Here is a 20,875-nt window from a genome sequence, read left to right as displayed (position 1 = left end):
CTTTGTCTACGTGAACTGCATGAATTTGCATGCTGGAGCGCAGCCGCCCAGGGCCCCCGCGCCTCCACCCTGGTCGGTCGTTCTACCTTCTGTTTCCTCCTGCTTCCCTTTCATTGTTTGTGCTTCTCCTGTGCCCCCTCCCAGCTTCCCTCCTACATGTATCCGTGCTTTTTCTTTCCTTTTTTTTTTTTTCTTCTTTCTTTCTTTTTTTTTTTTTTTTTTTAAATTCTTCCCCGTGCTTGTCATCTTTTGATTTCGGCTTCCTCTGAAGCCCGCAGAGGCGTTTGGGGATGGCTACACCTCCTGCTCTTCCTCTGCAGCCGAGCCCCGCGGGTGCCCGGAGCATCATTGCAGGCGGTGAGGGTGTGCATGGGCTGGTGTGCCAGAGCTGAGTGAGGAGGAGCTGGCTGTGTCTCGCCTGCTGACAGTCTTCCACCGGTCTGCAGCTTCCTCCAGTGTTTTAATATTTCTTTCTGGGGGTTCCCCCTTTTTTTTTTTTTTTTTTTTTTTTTTTTGTGCTTTGAGATGAGCTGGGTTTCCCTGTCGGATGTGGGATCCATATTCCCTCGCGCCCGGTTCCTCTTTCTCAGTGAAGGTGGTGTGAAGTCTGGGGTAACCACAGGGCATCCGCCTTGCTCTCCTCCTCCTCCTCGCCTTCCCTTTTATAGGAAAACGTCCCTGGGGTGGGTGGCTGGATTTTTGGTTTTGTTTTTCTTCCCATCGTTTGTCCTGGATGTGGAGGAGTGTGAAGTCTTGCCTACCTCAACGGCTGGGAGATGCATGGAAAACCAGTGGAATTTTGACATGGAAAAATCTCAAGTGCAAGAGGCTTGATTAGAGCAGTTGTGGGTTTTATTCAGACTCCTTATAATCTTGTGGTTTTGCTTGTTTGTTTGTAACTTGTTAATACTTACTTAACTAAAACGCTTGGGAGAAAAGCTCCTTTGTGTAGGGCTTGACACCCAAGCCCTTCACCATTAGAGGCTGAAAAAGCTCCAAATATAAAACAGCCATGTCGGAGCTCTTCAGTGCAAAGCTGAAAGGGGGACAGTTATATTTTTTTTTTTTTTTGCTGAAGAGGAGAGGAAAGAGCCCGAGGAAAAGCAGAGTAAGAGTATCAGGCCTGCTGTCTCCAGGGCCTCGAGCGTATGAAAGGAGAAGCACAAATGCTACTTGTTGTTTGCGGTGGACACCACTTAAGAGAGGTATTGGAGAATCATGGCTGTGTGTTTCTGTCAGTCCTGAACTGCTTTGGTGGTTCTTGTGAGCATCTGAAGGCAGGGGCAGGCGGGCTGGGGACGTGCAGAGCTGGGCAGTCGGTGCTTTCCCTTCGGCCCCTTCAGTTTCACAGGAGGAACTACTTTAAAATGAAGCAACCAAGGTTAAGTTCTAGGTCTTGTTATCACGACTGAAAATTACAGTAAGTGATCAAAGGCAACACATACCAGCCTCTTTTCTTTTTTTTGGTGCCAGTGCCATGTCTGTCTGATGTGATGGGTGCATGTAGGAGATGGGCGAGATGTTTCATCAGAGGAGTGCATTGTGTACGTTTCAATTTGCTTGCAGGTATTTAGGAGATTACAGTGACTGCTGCTTTCAGATTAGCGTGGTAATGTTTTAGGTGCTTGAATTTGGAGAAAGAGGGAAATGCCATGAGATTTGCTGTGTCATAGTTGGTCACAGACACTGGGCAAATACAGAGCAGCTGCTTGGGTTTTCACTTTCAAGGTTCTGCTCGGTTCTGAGAGATTATTTTATTTTTTTCTTGTGTAGTAGTGACTCGTCTTCAGTTCCTGTTCTTCAGTGCAGCTCAGGGGCTAATAAGGTTAATTGTTCTGCTGGTTTCGAAAGCTGATGAAGACCTTGATCTTGCATATGTATCGGAGATATGCAGCACTGCAGCATGTCATTAACAGGGGCGCATCCCATCAGCTATGCACAAATTGAATGTACGGAGTCACCTACTTCAAAGCAGGGTTTGTCTCAAGGCACACAATTTGTGTGAAAGCTCGAGACAGACTTGGGGTGGGAATCGTGTTCCTCTTTGGGCTGTTCAAAGGCTCCTCCAGCCTCCCAGCTGAGCTTCTGGATGGTGCTGATAGGACTTAGGGCTGGTTGGCCATACAGATTATGCAGGAGCTGTCAGCCCAGGCTCTTGTGACTTGTGTGACATGAGAGGGGCACTTTCAGGGGCTTTCTAGCACAAGATAAGCACCTGCCCATAGTTCAGGATGAGGTTTGGAGGAAGGGGATTTTTCTTTCCTGTTGTGAATAGGCTGCTGGGACCTGCATTTTGGCTTCAGGAGTTGTGCCTGCCCTTCCTCCATCCCTCTGCAGTGCTTGTCTGGCAGTATGGTAGTTTGAAAAGGCTTTTTTGGTTTGGGTGTTTTGCGACTGTTTTTGGTGTCTTTGGTGGGGTTTTTTTGTGTTTTATTTTTTTTAATTCTCAGTGCAAGTATACACGTAGCCTGTGGTGTACAGAGGAGAGAAGGTAGGAGAAAGCTGGATATGCGGCTCTATGTGCATGCTCAGACTTTTTAATTTTTTTTTTCCTTTCACAATTCAGATTTTATATTGTGGCAGCACCATAAACCGGCAAGGTTTTCTTCATCATAGCTTAACAAAAAGTAAAGAGGAAAAGTCAACTAGTGTTAAGGGTGAGCACTGCATAATGACACCATCCTAGGTTTCTGATGCCTGGTTAAGCCATTTAAATGGGCAGTTAATCCATTTAAAATGAGGATGTCTTGCTAGCCTGCTGTGTGGCAGAGAAGCTGTTTCTGGAGAAGGTGGATGAGGAGTCCTCTAATTCTGCTTGGTGTCATACTGAGAGCCTGGAAGTGCAAAAGAAGCTTGCAGAAGCTGGAAAACAGGGGATGGGTTTGTGTTGTGCCTTACTGGTAGTGTCTAACAGCAAAGCTTAGCTCATTAGAGGAGATGGCCAGGTGCTAGAACCTCTGGTTAGGTTTGTGCTGAAGAACCACATGATGTGCTGCAGATCCTGGATGATTATCACGGTGTCTCCAACCTCCCTTTAAGGGCAGGCGTATAGAAAGATCATCGTGTCCTCAAATTAACTTGTACATCCCTGTCAGTCCTGTTACGGGTTTGGTTTAGCTACGGTGAAGGCTGTGCTGCTTCTGTTGGATGAGCTGCTTGTGGTCAGAGATTGATGTCTAGATGCATCTGGTAGCTTTTGGCAAGATCTGTAATAAGGTTAGCCATAACTTCATTATTTGAGGCATAATAATGTTAATTATTAATAATAACATTAGCCATATTTGCTGCCTTAATGTGGTTGTAGTTTTTTTCCCTTCAGCTCAGGTCTTCCAAAATCCTGCTCTCTGTCCTGCTTAGTAGACGAGTAGGGTTGCCTGGTCTGCTTAAGCATCTGAAGCCTGTAGAAAGATGTTCAGTGTTCGTGCAGGTGATCTTTTGTTCCAGTATGCAGTGAAAATAGGAGTTAGAGTCAAAGCCAGTACCTTGGGGCCTGTTCCGTGATGCACTTACATGGGAAATGTGTAGGAGGGGTGGTAGAGGGTGCATTCTTTTAATTTCAAAAGTTGTTTTTTGGTGTTTTTTTTACTTTTTCATTGCTAAGGTCTGTAGCTCAGGTCTTGTGGAACCGTCGTCACCTGCTTCTGCAGTAGCTGGGAAAACTTACCAGCTGTGCTTGGCAGGGTAACTGTGACCTCTTTCTGAAGAATGTTAATCTCCCTAAAGTTGTCCTTGGTTTCATCAGCGCGGGCTGGGTGGATGTAGCACGCTCCATTTTGAGTTGTACCTAAAGCTCTCCTGGAGATCTCAGCCGGTTCAGAGCAGCTACCTGCTTGTTTTAAATGGATTTCCTGCAGGGAGCTCACTGAACCAGCGCTTGAGTTCATTTCTGTAGACAGCTCAAAGTGGTTAGTTGCAAGCTGGCAGAGTTTGTTCGCTGCATGTCTCCAAAATTACCTTAGTCCAGCAATTGAGCTAAGCTGTTGGGTTTTAAACTTCTGCTCCCTGCGATTTCTGTACGTGTTGCTGATCGTTGGTAAGATCTGGGCTTGGGATCTTGCCGCCTCCGTTGGAATGTGGTCCCTTGCCTTTGCTTCTGGGGTTACCACGTGATGTGAATTTCAGGGCATTCTGCATCCTATTTCCACGGGTACTGGCTAATGAAATTTACCGACATGGGGCAGGTAATTTGAAGATGCAGGAAGTAGTCTTCCTGTAGTCTGAGGACAGTTGATGGTTTTAGATGGAAATTGTGTGCGTGAGCAGAATTTTGTATAGATACGTTTCTATAAATGGAAAATTAGTTTGTCCCATCAATGTTTGGAAAAAAAATAATGGAATAGCCATGTTAAGTCACCATTTATCTTGGCAAAATGAACTGAAACCTCAAATAGGATGGCCAGCATCCACCTTGCTTGAATTGTGAGGGAGTTGCGGAAGGAATTATAGATTTATAGTTCATTTGGCAAGCAAGTCATGTGAGAGTCCATTTTTGTAGCAGTTAAAAATGGTACATATGTGCAGTGCACCCTGTTGCAATTCTGAGATCCTGACATAGTATTTTCTGTGTTTATCAGGCTGATTCGAAGGAGGATGTAGAAGAGCATCCACAAGAGCAAAGGTAAGTAAAGCTCAAATGAAAGCAAAAGTACTGAAGCTCGTTTTGGTTTTTGCTTTAGGAAATAGTGCAGTGTAATTGGGCAGACTACTAAAAATGATTTTTTTTTTCTGCTGCATATTAAATAGGTTTTCATTACTTGCCGCTTACTATTTTCTCAACTAGCGTCAATATTAACTTGTTAGCAAAACTAGAAAATAGTGTGCAGCGTATGCAAGACTGAAATAGTCTCTTGCATCACCTTCTCCTTATTTTATCTCTAATCTGCATTTGCTTTTCATTGCTTTTACACAAAAAATCTGTGTTTATTGATTCTGCTTTATTGTATATTTTGTAATTCATTTCTTTAAACAAGAGGACAATTTTCAGTTCCAAAATTTGCAAATGTAAGTAGTCTTGAAGTGTTAACTGGTACCTGGAGGGGAAGGGAAGTAAAGACGATTTAAAGCCAAAGACTTCTTAATGTATTGCTGTAAAACAACGGATATGCTGCCTCATTTCTTGAAATCAAATGAATAATAAAGCCCTTAAGAACCGTAGCCTCAACTTTGCTGTTTCTGTTAATAATCAGGCCTCCTATGTTTTGAAGGGTTGGGTAAATAGCATCGCAGATTATTTTTAAAATACACGTTTTGTTTCCTCTGCGTGTCCAGATTAAAATGCTTGGACATCTACCAGTGAAACACTTCCTTCCTTTGGTATGTGTTAATGTGGGTACAGCTCTCGGTGCCATGCCAGCCAGAAAGATCACAAGACTTAAAATAAACACGTGTAACACCATCGTGCTCCTACGACCGCAGCTAGCCAGAAATGCTTTTCTCATTTATCTCCTGTCTTTGCCCATAGCTTGGGTTTGAGAGCGAATAAGTGTGATAAAACACAAGCCTGGCCGGAGCTGGCAGAAGGGGTAAAGGTGTGGGTGGGAAGGGGATGGTTATGGTGGGTCTGTTCTGCGCCGCAACGCTTTGCACAGCTTTCCCTGCCTCTTGCTGCCCCATCGGGAGCCGCCTTGTCCAAACCCAGCATCACAGGGCTCCCTGGGAGTGACAAAGATGGTATGGAAACAGGATGGGAGAATTATTGCTGCCTCTGACAGCTGGTGCTCAGGGTTTGTGCTTACCTACGTCCCCCAGCTCCTACTGGCATAGGGGATTATTTTATTTTTTTTTTCTCCTTCCCTTGCAAAAGAGGAGTGAACTATTGAAAGCTGGTGTTTTCCTTGCACAAATACAGAACTTTCTGATTTTCAGCTGGTGACTACTGTGTTTTTCATGCAAGATTTCTGCTGCGTGCCTAAGCATGCTGTCTTATATTGAGAGGCAGTCACAAGACAGCAGTCTCAAATGCTGTGCTTAAGGTGGTTTCTGAGATTTTTGTTAGGAGGCAGAGAGATGTAGTGTAGGGGAGGGGCAAAAAAATCTCCACCTGCCTCTTTTGCTCTGGAGGTGGATGGAGTAACTGGCTACTATGACAATAATAAAAATATTGAAAGATAAATAGTTCTTGAGACTCAGGAAAAAGGAAAAAGTGGTTTGACTTTTTTGTCATTCAGGTGCTTAAAAGATTTTTCTAGTAATTACTCATTTCCAAAAATGAACTTGTTTTCTGGAAGTAAAGTTTATAAGGTTTGCTTGCATGGATGGAAACATCCTTCTATTGTCATACTGAAATGCTACAGGAAACTTGCCTAAACAGACACTGATTTGTGTGCATCTTTTAAACCTTTTTGGTTTGCTGCTGTATATAAACACTGATGTGTGTGTGTGCTCTGTATACTGAAGGAATGTTATAATGTAGGCTTTATGAAGAAGACCTATCAAAGGTACATTAGAAAGACTGGAATTTATTAGTTTCTTTCCAGATAAACTTTCATTCCCTTGGCTTATATTACTATACGGTGAAATCATGGGGATTTCCTTTTCCTGTAGCAGCAAAACCTGAGAGCCTTCAGCATCTCATTGTCTGCCAGCGTGCCCTAGGGAAATCAGCTAAAGCTACTGAAATTTGATGTGGAGCTCCTAGAACACCAAAAGCAAAGCACCTTCAAGTAGCAGTGTGAACAGAAGTTATGGGATTCAAATTCAAAATTTTTTCCAGAGCTGAAGAAAGTAGAGAGCGTTTAGCATCTTGGGGCATAAAGGAGAAAGTCTCTTCCCAAAAACGTTGCTTTATTTGGATTTTAATTCTAGGTTAATGGGCTCTCTTGGGAGCTTGCTAACATACTTTTTTTAAAACAACAAAAACAAAAAAAGAGTGAAGTATTATCAGTCTGTTAACGGACTTCCTGTGCATGTGCATCGCAGGATCTTCCATTTGGGGTGGGCTTCTTGGTTAGCTGTTGTTTTTGTGGCAAGTGTACAAGGGGGATGGAGGTAATCTTGTTATTTCTGCCTTAGATTTAGATTTAACAAATAGAGAAGTTTGCATGGAGGTAAAAAAGACATTGTCAAAAGAAAGAGTTATTCCAGAGGTGAACGAGAAATGGTTGATTTAGAGGTCTGTGGGTTTGCAGCCGCCCTGAGTTAATTAGCAACTCCTTAATTTCCAGCTTGCTCTTCCTGCCTTTCTGATTGCTTGGAAGCTACGCCAGGTTGCTTTCCGCTGTTTTGTGTTTCTCTTGTTCAGATTCTGAAATAAGAAAGGCTGGACAGTAAATACATGAGTTGCTGGATGTACTGCTTCAGGCCACAGTCTTTGACAGAATTGAAGCCACGTGTATTTGGACTAGCCTATTAAAAAAGCTTCGTGTTTCCTTAAAAGCTGTTTCTTACTTTTGAAAGTCAGCAGTAAAAAGATGCCTTCCAGAACAAGTTTTCTTAGGAGAAAGTCAATGACAGGTGTTAAGAGAAAGTTTGGGGGTTTTACTTGTTAGGTTTTTTTTCTTCACACTGGTGCCTGTGCGCTTACCACAGCTGGCAGTAGCGAATTTTGAAGATTTAGGTGCTTGCTTTTTTCTTGCGCTTTTCCTGATGCAGCGGAATGAGTCAAATGCAGAAGTCTGGCACAGATAAAGGGATGGTACTGTTAGGTGGTATGCACAAATGATGCTGCCAAAATTTTTAGCTTTGCATTTCAAGGAAGTAAACGTTGGACTACCAAAAGAAAATGTAAATTTTGACATATATGACATTCTTAATCCTTGGTTTTGAAGACTTCTTAAGAAAGGCCTTTGAAAATCCAGTTCCCCAGGTAACAGGTTAAAGAACATTTGCACCAGAATAAACTGCTGTACTCAATAAAAGATGTGGAGCAAATAATCTTAACATGTGGTGTGTACTAATAGTCCATGATAAAGGAAGGCCATACAATACTAAGAGTATGGTACATATTCAGCAAGTTAAGAGGATGTTTTCCACCTTTGACAGTTAGGGCAGATTTTGCTTTCAGTAGATAGATATCAACTGCTAGGAAACTTTTAAGTGTGGTGCTCTTGGCTCAGTCAAGCGTTTCTGTTGAACCTTTGTCTTTGATCCCTGGGAGAGGGTTTGACCCCATGGGCTGGAGCTGCTCGGGGCAGAAGATGGTATCGGCTCCCAGGGGGCTCCTGCTGGGGTGATAGGGCAGCCCTGGGAGTGACAGTGGGCACTTTGACCTCTCCTGATGGCCAGGTGGGTCTGCTCCCCATCTGGAGACTTTTGCTGTGCCTGTGAAGTAGTGCTCCAGACATGGGAGGGAAATGGGAAGGTAAGGGTAGCAAGGGAGTAGCTTACTAGTTGCCTGAGAGGAAGCAAAGCAGTTACGGTGAACCAACTGCAAAATTACTTGGGGGTTTAGTGGATACTTAAGCGATGTAATTACAACATTTGCTTCAGGAAAAATCCCGAGTGGCTGGGGAAAGTGAGCTTGCTTCATCTTGCGAGGTCATACGCGGCAATTTTTCACTGGCCACAGCTTCATCTCATCTCCAGTCAAGAGGCACAGATGAGTCTGGTGCTCTGGATGGACCAAAAGCTTATGAGTGACTCATCCTTCGAAAAAACCTGTGGTCTTAGTGCCAGTGCCATGATTTTTGAAAGGGAAGTAATAGCATGGGACTGGTGGTAAGCCCTGTTCCAGGTAACTGGCTTGGGTGGTGGCTAAGCCAGAAAATGAAAGATTGTAAAGATAGGTTAGGATCAGCCTGATTTTTTTTTTTTTTTCCCCCTTCTGCTTTTTCTTACTGAAAAGATAAAAATTGGTTTTGTGCCAGAAGAAATGTCCACGTATAAAAAAAAAACCCCATGTTGTTTTATGCTGTGTTTACTTTTTAAGCATCTTTTCTAAATTCAAGCGGAGTTTCCATTGAGAAGTGTTTCAAACGGAAAAGCTGAAAAGTAGTTTTGAGTATGTTGAGTGCTTAAAATGTGTGAAAGGAACCATCCTAAAACAATGTTTTCAACTTAAGCCTGTATTGAGTACTGCTAATTATCATTAGATTGTCATTAAATTTACCCTCCCTGAAACTATTTGAAAAATTGCATGAAGAGTTTTCCTAGGATATATGCTTGGTCCCAACTTGTAGTAGTGAAAGTTGCTTTTATTAAATTTTTTATAGGTTTTAAATTTTTTTTTACAAAAAAGAAATCCATGTGTATATTAAAAAAGAAAAAAGCGGCATTTCTTTTTCTTGGGGGGGAAAAAGAGCATTTTAGTTTCCATTAATGCATTTGCATAAAGTAACACATTTCTATGGTATGCACAGAATGGGTGTTTTCACTGGGTGGGTTACAACCAAAACCCGCTTCAATATTGGTTAACTTTTGTTTCTAATTGATAAGTCGCTGCTATTATATCTTATTTGCAATTTCACCACATCACCAAGGGACTGCTCATTTTAGGCTTTCCCAGATGCCTAAAGAAATGAGATTTACTTGATATAATCCTTAGAAGTAAAGGAGTGGAAATGAGATGCACGCACTTACCTGTTAGGCTTGGGGGAAAATCCCTAAGGCAAAACCCCAGGGAACACAAAGGATAATGTGAAGCTAGAGTGAAAAAAGCTTACCAAAGAAAATTGCTAGGAGGTCAACCAAGTTGGGGGATCTCTTGTGGATGAAGTAGATTGTTTTGGAAGGAAACGTTAATGTTACTCTTTCCTTACACATCTGCCAGGCACAGCAAGGCTGGCAGGCTGAGCTCTTGCCACTTTAATCTTTTATCCCTCTTTTATGTGTTGTAATTCATTGATTGATGAACTTTGCCTTGCTGAACTTTGCATTACAAGCTGGTAGGGCCAGCTGTGCCCTCGTTTGTGTTGCCGCTACCAAAATACTGGTCCTTTTGCAAAATCCCGTTGCTTGGCTGCTGATACAGGGAGTAAAAAACCTGTTTTGTTTTGTTTCTTTTCCTGGGACATTGCAGTGCTGTGCGGGAGCAAATGAGTCAACTGTCCACTTTTTGTTTATTTCTAAGTCGGTTTCAACCATTTCTGAAATGAGAAATGGCCTGGGCCAGCTGTGGGGGGTGTGTGTGTTGCCCTCGCTGTTGTCAGCCCTCTTTGGGCTGGACGATGCCCATGGTTGGTTCTGTGACTGTTTGGCTTCTACACTGACCTAAAACGGACTTTCTCATCTATGGGTGACAGTTTGACTTTGAGAAATGAAGACAGACCTCGGTGTGATGATGGAGAACTCACGCTTGTGCTCTCGTATGGCTCATTCTGTCTTGAAAAGCCACACAGGCTGTCTTTACCCCAGTTTCTATCCAGGTAAAAATAGCAGGCAGTGACAGTCTCCTCCCAGTTGGGGCTGCGAGGTTGTTGTTTGTGCAGGGATTAGTGTATGGGAAGAAACTGCATTTGTGCATATGTTGCTACTGGGGTAAACTTTCTCACCTGTAATGACCTGTTCTAAATGGACAAATAAACTGGGCTTTACGTTTTGGCATCCTGTATCTTTCTTCTGTCAATTTCTTCTTCACTTTCTTTTCCCACCTCCTCAGCTTCTGTTCACAGATCCCTTGTGCACCTCCTTACGGTCTGTCTGCTTTCTTTTTAGTGTCTGTCTGGGCCAAGCCTGAAAGAGTTGTATGTTCTGTACTGCAAGAGGAGGCTCTCCTGCCCTCTCCATTGCCCGGGTGCTCTCCCCTGCCTTGTGCAGCCCTCTTGGGGAGTCCTCTTGGGAAAACTCCTCTGGATCAGAAGCACTTTGTTTTGTTTTTGCCAGGGTAACAGTTTACCTGCGATCATTCTCTGATCAATTTCCCTGTTGCTCTCCATGGCAGTGTTGGCTGAAAATGTGCTTCTGGTCTCTTTCTGTCACTCTGCTGGATGGGACCCGGCACCAGAGCTGGGTCTGGCAGCATGTCTCACCTGCAGGACAGCATCTCTGCTGTGCTCCTCCCAGGGAGGCTGCCCTTTCTCTTGCTGCAGCTCCAGTCTGGACCTCGTGGCACCTTCCTGCTCCTTCTGTGGTCCCCTCTCTTCTTCTGTCCCCTTTCTTTCACCTGCCAGTTGGCTGGCTGTTGGGGTGGGAGGTCATGTGGTGGTACTTGTGCCAAGGCTGACTCCTTGCTGTCGTATCTACTGCAGCGCAGGGGGGGCTGGGGAGGAGCACAGCCAGATCTGCTGCTCTGAGTGATGAGTAGGTTAGTCCCCAGAAGGGACTGAGAGGGAGAGCATCTTGCCGTATGTTGGGAGCGATGCCTTACCGAATCAGTGGCTGGTGGGTAGGAGGAGGGTGAAGTATTTACATGGGTGTGATGGACATCCTTGGCAGCAGCTGATGGGTTTGGGGTGGGTGGTGTGATGAATCACACAGCCTGCTGCTCTGTGGAGAGTTGAAGGCAGGTGCATACACACATACATCATTAGTGCACCGTTTTAATTTCTTTCAGGCTCTTGGTAAACCCCGGTAGCCTGTTCTTTGGGACAGAGTCCACCCAGAATGCAGAGTCTTTAGAGTTAGGACAGAGTCGTGAGCAGGTGGGACAAGGGCATATGGTGTTTTCTTGCTCTGTGTGTTTTTCAGTGGTGGCTGTAAAGTGATGCAGGAGCAGCACAGACCTGGTGGTGGCCCAGGCTGTTGGTCCAGTCAGTCATTCAGCAAACGCATGGGGAGGGCCAGCTCTTAATGGCAAGCAGCTGCATGCTGAGAGAGCCCTGCACGCCTGCTCTGGCACATGGCATTTCTCTTGTTAAACTTAACCTGCCTTGTTTTGAAAAAGGGGATGTTAGGACACATTTTGTATGTTTAGAGAAGAGGGGAGGGAAAAAAAAAAAAGAAAAAGAAAAGCAAACAGCTGCTGTGGCATGTTTGTTCTTGTCCTAATCATTGTAAATTGAGTGTCCCCTTAGCCTGTACGTGCTGCTTCTATAAGTAATTCAGAATAGGAACACTCTTCTTATACTCCTACTTTTACATTTTAATGCACTACTAATGAATTTCAGATGTGTGTTAATCTCAAGGCTAATCCTTCTGATTTGTGGGCAGTGGGCCACAAAAGATTAGCTTTATATCTATACATTTATTATTAGTAAATTATTTTTATTTCCTTAATAGCTGCTTAGTTGTCCTTAAGAGGGCTTAATTTGCAGTAATTTTAATTTTACCATTATGCAGTTGAAGGATAGACATCTGGAATAATAGACCAGTGTCAGCAATCTGAAAATTGATACCCTATAAGCGTTTAGAGGAATAGTTTTACTGCTGTTGCAGGTTGGCAAAATAGAAAAAATCAAAACAACAGCTCGCTCACTTTCAGGAATTTGCAGACAGTCCACTTCTGAATCATCAATCTCAGCACACTGTCTTGATTTTTATAAGCTGAGTCTAAAGCTACCTTAACTCTATCTGATGCGGTGTAATAAAGTGTTATAGGCAACGCTGTTACCTGCCTCTCATCTCCCTAGAGACTCAAAGGTAACACAAACCTAGCTTATAATGCCTCACGTATTTTTATTTGACTAGGAAACTTTGCTCTGGGAAACTGCTCCCGCCCTGGCAGCAGCTCTGAGTACATGACTCTCAGGCAAGTAGTTTTTTAGTAATTTTGGCGTTTGCCATAGTAACATAAGTGAAAACATGGGTAGGAAAACAAAGCAAAGAGCTCATCTGTACCACTTTCAGTTCAGTCTTGGTTATAAATTCAAGTCTAAGTTTTAAAGTCTTAGTTACATTGTCTTAAACATTTTATTTATTTTTTTTTTAATCCGCTTTCTTTGGTAGCTGTTTTGGGAATAGTCATTTTCTTTGTGGTGGTTAGTGCAGAATAACCAACCCCCCTCTTCATCAGGACAAAATGGTCCTGTCCACTTCAGGGAGAGGAAAAGTATATCAAATATTATACTTGCTTGTGATGACACTCTGTATTAACTCTTTTGCAGAGCTCTAAGTACTCACTGCAAATATTTGCTTTGTATTTATAGAAGAGTTTGCTTTAATCAAATAAGCTAATCGCCTAGGAGAAACACGTGGTCAGTATGAATAATTTAGGTGTCTGCTTGTCCTCTCAGGGGTCCACCATTCTATGTTACATCCAGGCTGCCACCTGAGATAAGGAAGATAGAGGGCAAAGCTGGCTGTGTTAATAGTCACCTTATCCTCCTGCCACCCTCCTGCAACCAGTGGTGTACAAATAAAGCTGGGGGTTTTTTTTGTGTGTGTATTGGTAACTTTCAGAAAGTGCGATGAAAATACAATTAGACAAGGAAAAGTGAGGATATTTTGTGTGTGTGCAAAGCATACATTGCTTTACGTAGAACAAATGGACTATATATGAATTCTAAACACAGGAATTCCTCAACCAAACACAATCACAGTAATTTTTTTTTTTTTTTTCTCAGAATTATGAGGAAAGGGAAAATATTTTTCAATGAGAAGTAGCTCTCTTGTTTTTGGTGAAGTTCTTGTCATCTCATAGCCTCTTGTCTGCTTTGAGATACCGTTGCAGTACCTAGTGAGCTGTAGTCAGTGGTTATCATCTCGCCCACCTGCATACCAGAGCTCCACAAATGTAAAAATTAAGAAATTTGAAGTGCAGAATAATGCTTTTTGTTACTGCCCAATAAAAGCTAACTTCTACTTCAAAATTTCGTGAAGGCACATCAAGAAGCTGTAAGGACTTGGAAGTAAAAAGGAGAAAGTGAAGATGGTGTATCATGTTCAGTGCTCTTGAAAGCATGGGCTGTGCTGTCTCTGGTTCATGGCTCTGTTGTGTTTCAGTTAGAAGTTGGGCTTTCTGAGCAAGAACAGGTTTTGTTAAAATGTTTGTTTGCAAAAGCATGCTCCTTAAGGAAACATAAGGAATGCAGAAGACAATTCACTATTTTAATTTTATTTAAGCCTAAAAATTGTTTTTTCAGATGATGGGTTGTTTCAATTATCAAAATTAGGCCAAAAAAAAAGGCCACCTGGCATTCTACTTCCTGGTGGTGCTTTTTCCCCTCTGAGGACTTCCGAAGAGTTCCTCCATGGGTTTGGTAGGATCAGGCACCTCTTTGCAGTTCTTCAGCTGTAGGTATTTTTCTTATCAGTGAGAACAGATGTGGGTTCAGCAGTCATGTATCCAACCGAAACTGGGCCACACAAATACATGTGTATGTGCTTGAATGACATCTCCTGGTATTTAGGACAGCGGTCCACGTTTGTCGGAGCAGCATATTGTGTTGCCGTTGGGAATACCCTTGGAACAAAAAGGGACTTTGGAGACTTCCTTGACTCTGAGCCAGCAGCCTCAGTGTGATGTGTTTAGCACTGGAGAGAGAAAAAACAGATGCATGCTTGTTTTTTTATTATTTGTGAGGAGGATCCTTTGTATGGTTTCCAAGGTCTTGAGGTTCCTGTATGTTGTGCAGCCTTTTAACTCCATCGCTGTAGTGTGCTCGGATGAGAGGTGCCGTTTCCACAAGCAATTGAAAATGCACGTGTGCTGTTTTATGGGGCTCTGGGACCTCCTGGCTGCTCTGTGTCAGAGCGCCAGAGCAAAGTGCGCCGTGCTCTCAAGGCTTTTCTTGGTGGGCATATGTAAGAACTGTTAATTATTCATCTGTTACAGGCTGGGTGTTTTATAAACAGGTGGGGTCTGTGGGTACATTTCACTCCCTTTGAAACCCATCTGTTACAGGAGAAGCCACTGCCTGAGCGTTCACACGCCGTTCAAGGAGTTGCACACATACCACCACCCCACTCTTTCGTTGCCCGGATCAGGGTCCCTTTGCAGCGGGGGACCTTAGGGACATGGCCCATTCTGACACCTCAAACACACGCACTCTTGGGTATGTTCCCTCCTTCAGGCTCAACCCTAGGTTTGCAGCAGTGGAGTCTCAGCCATTGGATTTCATAAAAATAAAGTACAGCAGCAGGGTCGGCTAGCTGTGGGCTGCCAGAGAGGGACATCAAACAAAGAAATCCCTGGGCAACTACACCCTTGCCATCTATACACCCACCACTCACGCACTATTCACACGTCTGTTAGTCCAATGGTGATTTTTGGTCTGAGGTCCTCATCTTCTTGGGTTCTTTCTCTGTGCCCAGGCAGGCAGGCCGTTGACTTTTTGATCTTCAGTCTCTGCTGAGGGTTGTAGCCTTCTTATCTTCTGGTTTATGCTTCTGGTGCACCTGCACTCGCTGGCAGAACGCGGGGAACTGAAAAGTTCCCAGGCTTAGGGAAAAACACTACCGAAAACATCAGTGTGTTATCAACATTTTCCTTGTACTAGAAGACTAAACACAGCACTGTATCAACTGCTAGGAAAATTACTGAGAAAATTAACCCAGTTGCGACCTAAAGGCTTCAGCAAATCTAGCCACTCGTGCTAAGTACAGCTAGGCAAACAGTATAAATCACATGATGTTATAACCCTAAGTAATTTATTCTAATTAAAACCTACTTATTTAAGCTAAACAACTAATATCTCTCAACACCACCTTCACGTACATTGTAGTGTTAGCAGTTGTCATTGCACAACAGAGCTGAATGCTGGGAGTTGTAGGATAAAAAGAAAAACTGGTTGAATTTTACTGAATTGTCTGATGATACGGTAGTTTTCCTTGAGGGTAAATTGCAGTGGTTCGTTTAAAAAAAAAAGTTGTTTAAGTTTGGTAGAAAATGACTGCTCTAATTTCAAAGTTTAAAGTAATTACACTTTTGTAACTGCTGCTACTCAGGCACTGCTTATAGTATGAGATGTACATTGCATGAGATGTCAGAGTTGTAGGTACTAGATGTCATCCTGAGATCTGGTTGCCTTTGCAGGAGTTAATGCAGAAACTACTGCGTGAAGTTGTTCGCTCTCTACTTGAAAAGTAGAACAGTCTAGCAAGGATTATTAGAAGCATCTGAGATGTGGTCTTGTCTTTAGGGAAGCTTCCTTCCCAGGCACCTGGGTGGTGCTGGAGGAGTGATTTTGGGACAGCGGCTTAGGTGTTGAAAGGTTCATCACCTCTGGCTCCTTCTGCAGAGGGATGGGCAAGGAGTTTAATTCAGCTGCTTTGAATTGCCCTTGGGAGGAGCCCATTCTTCCCAGCCCTTCAAAGAGGGGAATGACAGGTTTCCGAATTTCAGAGCCCAGTAAGAGGGAGTGATTATGTGCCCCCCGAGCTCCCCTGTTGCCTGCAGCTTCCCCTCACTGCAGAGGGCAAGGAGGCAGGTGAAGTTGCAGTAACATCTCCCAGACCCCCAGCCCCAGGTGCAGCGAGCCTGGCCTGCCCTCTCTGCACAGGTTTCCGTACAAGTTCAGAGGCTTGAGACGCCCGGCCTGGGTCTGCGTTGGGGCTGTGGCTGACAGCCTGCACCTCGGGTACCGCAGGACTTTCTGCTGCAGAAGCAAAAGGCCACCCCTGCAACCACCAGACCTTTCTCGGTGGGTGATGTGAGCCTGGGAGAGCCGCTTGGTGTGCGCATCCTGTCTGCTTGGGCACACAGGAGGCTCCTCCTCAGCCCGCTGCCACCTTCTGATGCTGGCAGCAGTGTGGTGGTGAGGGCAAAACCCGGCTGAAACAGGAGGCCACCATCCACGCCTGGTTGCCTGGCTGGTTGCGGGTGATGCTGCTGAGACGTGGTGCCTGAGGCCGTGCTGGGAACTGCTCGGATGCCATGCCGGACCTTCTCTGGGCTAGAATTTGGCAGTGGGGCAAGGATGGGGTGTAATTGCCAGGGTGGGGTGAGGGGGTCAGGTATGATGATGAGAAAAAATGAGGAAAGATTATGAGAAAAAATGAGGAAAGATTGTGGGGAGAGGGGAAAAAAAAAAAGGTGCCCCTGGAAAAAATGCAAAGTGAACAAAGATACTGGTAGGCAGGGGAAAATGAAAGCGTGCTCGTTTCAAGTGATAGGCAAAACTGATAAGGGACAACACCTGATTGCAATGTAACCATGAAAGGAAAGATACACAATAGCAAAAGGGAAGTGAAATGAGAGAAAGGAGGGAGTGACTGATTCATAACAGCTTGCGCTCTGTGTAACCGCCACCTCTGTTTATGTAAAATGATTTTTAAGGGTCCATGCGAAGCAGAATCAAGTCTCCCCACTCCGGCTGGCGGCAGCGTGCAACAGCCCTGCAGCCTGCTCCTTTAGTGTCAGCTATTACACAGGGTACAGAGCAGCCCGCTCTGTCACCTCACTGGTGACATTCTAGGTCACCTCTTACGTTTTGCCTACATATATATATTTTTTTTTGTGCTGAATCGGCCTATCGACTGAAGTTATAGGTTGGTGTTTTACAGTTAAGGTCTTTGCAATGAGCATGTCGATAAATGCACAAACAGTAAAAACCCAAACACAGAGATGATGAACATGCTAACCATATATAAGCATAAGCCATCTAACTCCTGGGCTTTTTTTAAATGAGACTGGAACAAGAAGGAGCGCCGTGCTGCCCCTGGGAAGCGAGCAGCCATGTAATATTGTAGAATGAGTTTTGCGGTCCCTTGTCGTTTTGTGGGCTTAACGTGCCTGCTTGGTCTTTGTGCTGGTGCTGTGCGCCATGTGCATCGCTGGTTTGTGTCTAAATCTTGATTCCTGGCAACTGGAGGAGGCTAGGGAGTTGAAGGGCCTGTACTTGACCCACTCCTTGACCCGTGCTTTACGTGCTTTGTTGCTATTAACTGCCTTTCTTCAATAGCTATTGTCTGATTTCTGTCTTGGTGTGTTCTGTCTTTTATTCGAGTCCTTTGCCGCAAGCCTGCTGCCTTCAACCCAGGAGGTGCCTGCTGCCTGCTTAGGTATTTCTGTGGCCTGTTGCTGACCCAGTTTCTGCAGCATTTAAACTGCCCTTTTGAAAAGGGGGCATTTCTGGCCTTTGTGAGCGTTCCCAGTGTGGCTGGGATAATGTGGCTGATCCCGCAGATGCGGGTAGTCGCTTTAAAACAAACACACACCCCCCCTGCCCGGGTCCCCATCCTTTCAGTTTTGCTTGGAATTGTTTGGGTTTTTTTCCCCTCTTTGTACATAAATATGATTGCTGATGCTTTCTGGTCATGGAAGTGGTGGGCTGTGTTTTCGTGGATGGTTTGTTCTTGGAATAATTACTGAAATGCTTGCTGTGCAGGGAGGGGAAGGCAGTGCGCAGCTGTAACAGAGCGTATGCTTCCAGGTTTGATGATGAAGACCTTTGCTTTTGTTCCCAAACTGAGGAAGCTCATTTGGGACTTAGAGAGCTGCAAGCTGCCCCATGTGTGTCATGGCTTTGTCGCAGGGTCTGGCTTGGAGGTTAGGTTCTGCTGGGTACGGGCACCAGATTGGGGACAATGACACTTGGTTTGAACACTTTTTTTATTTTCCCTCTATCTGCAGAAACGTTACAGGCTGTGGAAAGGTAAGATGAGGTGTTGAAAACGCGGTCTTGTGGTAGCTGCGAGTCCATGTGTTGTTACGAACTGCTCGCTGTGGTTTGGGGCAGCACCTCACGCTTCCTTATTCCCTCTGTCTTTTTGCCATACTCCTGCCAAAAGTCACCATTTGGAAACAATTGGAAGATCTGCCTTACAAAGCCTGGTTGCTCCTTTCATAGTTGAAAATGCTGCTGTGGAGTGACACGACAAAGCCTGTTCAGAGGTTGAATGCACTTACCAAGCTCCCTTTCATGCACTTCGGTCTAACGTATCCATACTGAGGAATTTACCCATCAGAAGGGACAAGGTTCTCCACACCTGTCCTGCTCCTGGGCCCGCCACAGCTGCCCCTCTGCCCATGAGAAGCCGTGGCGGCTTCAATGGGGGCTTGCACAGGTCCCATGCAGGACCGGGACATTTATTTGCTTGTTGTCTTGCAGAGGAGGAGTGGCAGAAGATGTACGGTCACGCTTGCTTAAATACGCCTTTGGGCAGCAGAGAGGTTTTTGGCCTGTGGAAGGGGCTTGAGAAACTCCCCTATCAAACACGTTGATGTGTGGAGCTTGCAGAAGCAAAATGCGTCATTTCTTGCAGTGGAAGCACACCTCTGGTTTGAGGCTTGTTAGGAAACTAAAAATAGTGTTACTGATTCTTCACCCTTAATTTCACGGGTGAAAATTTCAAGTTACTGAACTCTGAGCAGCTTCTTAGCTTTGAAATAAAGGAGGAAATGCAAGAGTCTAGGGGAGGCGGAGCCTTAATGTAGTACTTGATTGCAAGTACTTTTTTTAAACTGATACAAAATAATCAAAAGCTGACTTCCTGCTGGTTTTTTTCAGCTCATTTTTCTCCTCTTCCTTCCCCACCAGCTGTCCTGCTGAAGGAAGCAAATGTTAACTCATTGGCTTAAAGTGCCCCTTGCTGGAAATCAGAGCTCTAGAGATTAACGTGCCAGTCGTAACATACCTGAGGTTTTTTTGGTGGTACACGTTTTCTTAATAAACCTGTGAAACAGAGTGTGTTTCATATGGTTCTGCTTTGTTTAATAGCAGAAGGTTGCAGCATTTTGTACGTCAGAAGAATTGGCTCAGAGCGCATGCTGTGCATTGGCTTCAACAGATCCCAGATGTTTTGCAAGGACCTGGTAATTTCTGCAATAAGCGTTGGAACTACTAATGCTGGTAATGCCAAAATTATTGAATTGTTGCCAGTTAGAATTTTCTGGTATGAATTTTTTCATATCTATGTTTTCTTTAACAACGTAATCTGACGAGGTATAAATACAGGGTAGGACTTAGGTCACAAATGCATGGTGAGAGTGGTTCCTTTTTATTAATAGCACTAAATCATGGAGCTGTCTTTTCATTTTGCATACCGTGACCCCGAGTGCTGAGTGACACAAGACAGGCGAGCCGCAGCAAGCTGCTCTTTTCAACAGGGGCAGCCGGGGGAATTTGTCAGGCTGTCTGCATGGTGTCCTGCCACCAAAGGGGTTCACTGGCTTTAGGTGAGAAAGTGGAAATGATCTGATACTGTGGAGGATTCCCCAGGTCTTTTTCTGCCCAGAGGAGGGGATGTACTTGGAAGTGTAATTGGAGTTTTGTATGGAGAGTTGGAAAAGAAAAGCTTTTACTTTAAGAGTGGGTATATATATGACTGGACTATTGAAGTGTATAGATGAAGATGAATATTCACAGTGCAATCAGTTTATAAAATATGTATGAACAATAATTAATCTTCATACTTTTTTTATTGCTGTTGTAATTTTAAAAGGTTCTTCATAAGAAAAAAGTTCTGTGTTTTTCTGGACAAAATATATGTCTTGTCCAATAAAGAATAGTACGTATCACATCTGTGAAATGGTGTAGATCCAGTGAGTTACTGCACCAGGACAAAAAGCTTTGTCAAGTGACACTAAAACCTTTCAAGGGACACTAAGGAGAATATAATCCACCCCAACTGGGAGGGGTGGAAAACAAAAGCAAAAGAGTCATGCTTCTAGAGATGGTGATTTTGGGCCAAAGCTACTTTTTTCGTGATGCTATTTGGTTAGTGACTTACCTTTTCCTCCTCAAGATTTGGTAAGTGGTCCCTGGGGTGTGGGAGAGCAGCCGTGTTACTGTTCCCCTGCTCTACACAGGATGACTGTGCAACCACAGCTTCACCGTGCTGCACCATGCTTAAAGTACCTTCAAGAAAAGTGTATCCTTGTTCCTTCTATTATTATTCCTTTTTTGCATTGTATTTTTGCACTCATATAGTACGGCTTGTGAAAATGCTGTTCAATGACGTGAAAAAGTATGTATTCTTAGAAAGCTAGTGTATGCAGTTTAAATTCTGGATAGTTTGCAAATGCTTCAGAAAGTCTTGTATGAAGTTTCATCTGTTAGAGAAGAGAATTAAGTTTTTAATAAGTCTGGCAATCAATAGCAGCTATAGCTTTTCTCCTTATGAAACTGAAACATAGCACTGAGAAAGCTCGTCTTGATGTGTTACTCAAGCAAACATTTGA

At 44.1% G+C, this 20,875-nt stretch overlaps 1 protein-coding gene across 5 annotated transcripts in view; it reads left to right on the top strand.

Moving 5' to 3' along the window:
* Window positions 1-1,191: 1,191 nt before the first annotated feature.
* The window catches only part of KIAA0922 (KIAA0922 ortholog), a 76,893-nt gene continuing 57,209 nt past the window's right edge, over window positions 1,192-20,875 (top strand). For all 5 annotated transcript variants that reach the window (XR_001412330.1, XM_014944413.1, XM_014944423.1 and 2 more), the window contains exons 1-2: window positions 1,192-1,205; window positions 4,575-4,618. The gene's annotated coding sequence lies outside the window, so the exon portion shown is untranslated. The remainder of the gene's footprint in view (window positions 1,206-4,574; window positions 4,619-20,875) is intronic.

The sequence above is a fragment of the Calidris pugnax genome, unplaced genomic scaffold (genome assembly GCF_001431845.1).
Source record: "Calidris pugnax isolate Ruff unplaced genomic scaffold, ASM143184v1 scaffold15, whole genome shotgun sequence".
NCBI classification, from domain to species: domain Eukaryota; kingdom Metazoa; phylum Chordata; class Aves; order Charadriiformes; family Scolopacidae; genus Calidris; species Calidris pugnax.
Note: the sequence above shows the minus strand (reverse complement) of the source record. Positions and strands in the feature narration are given on the sequence as shown.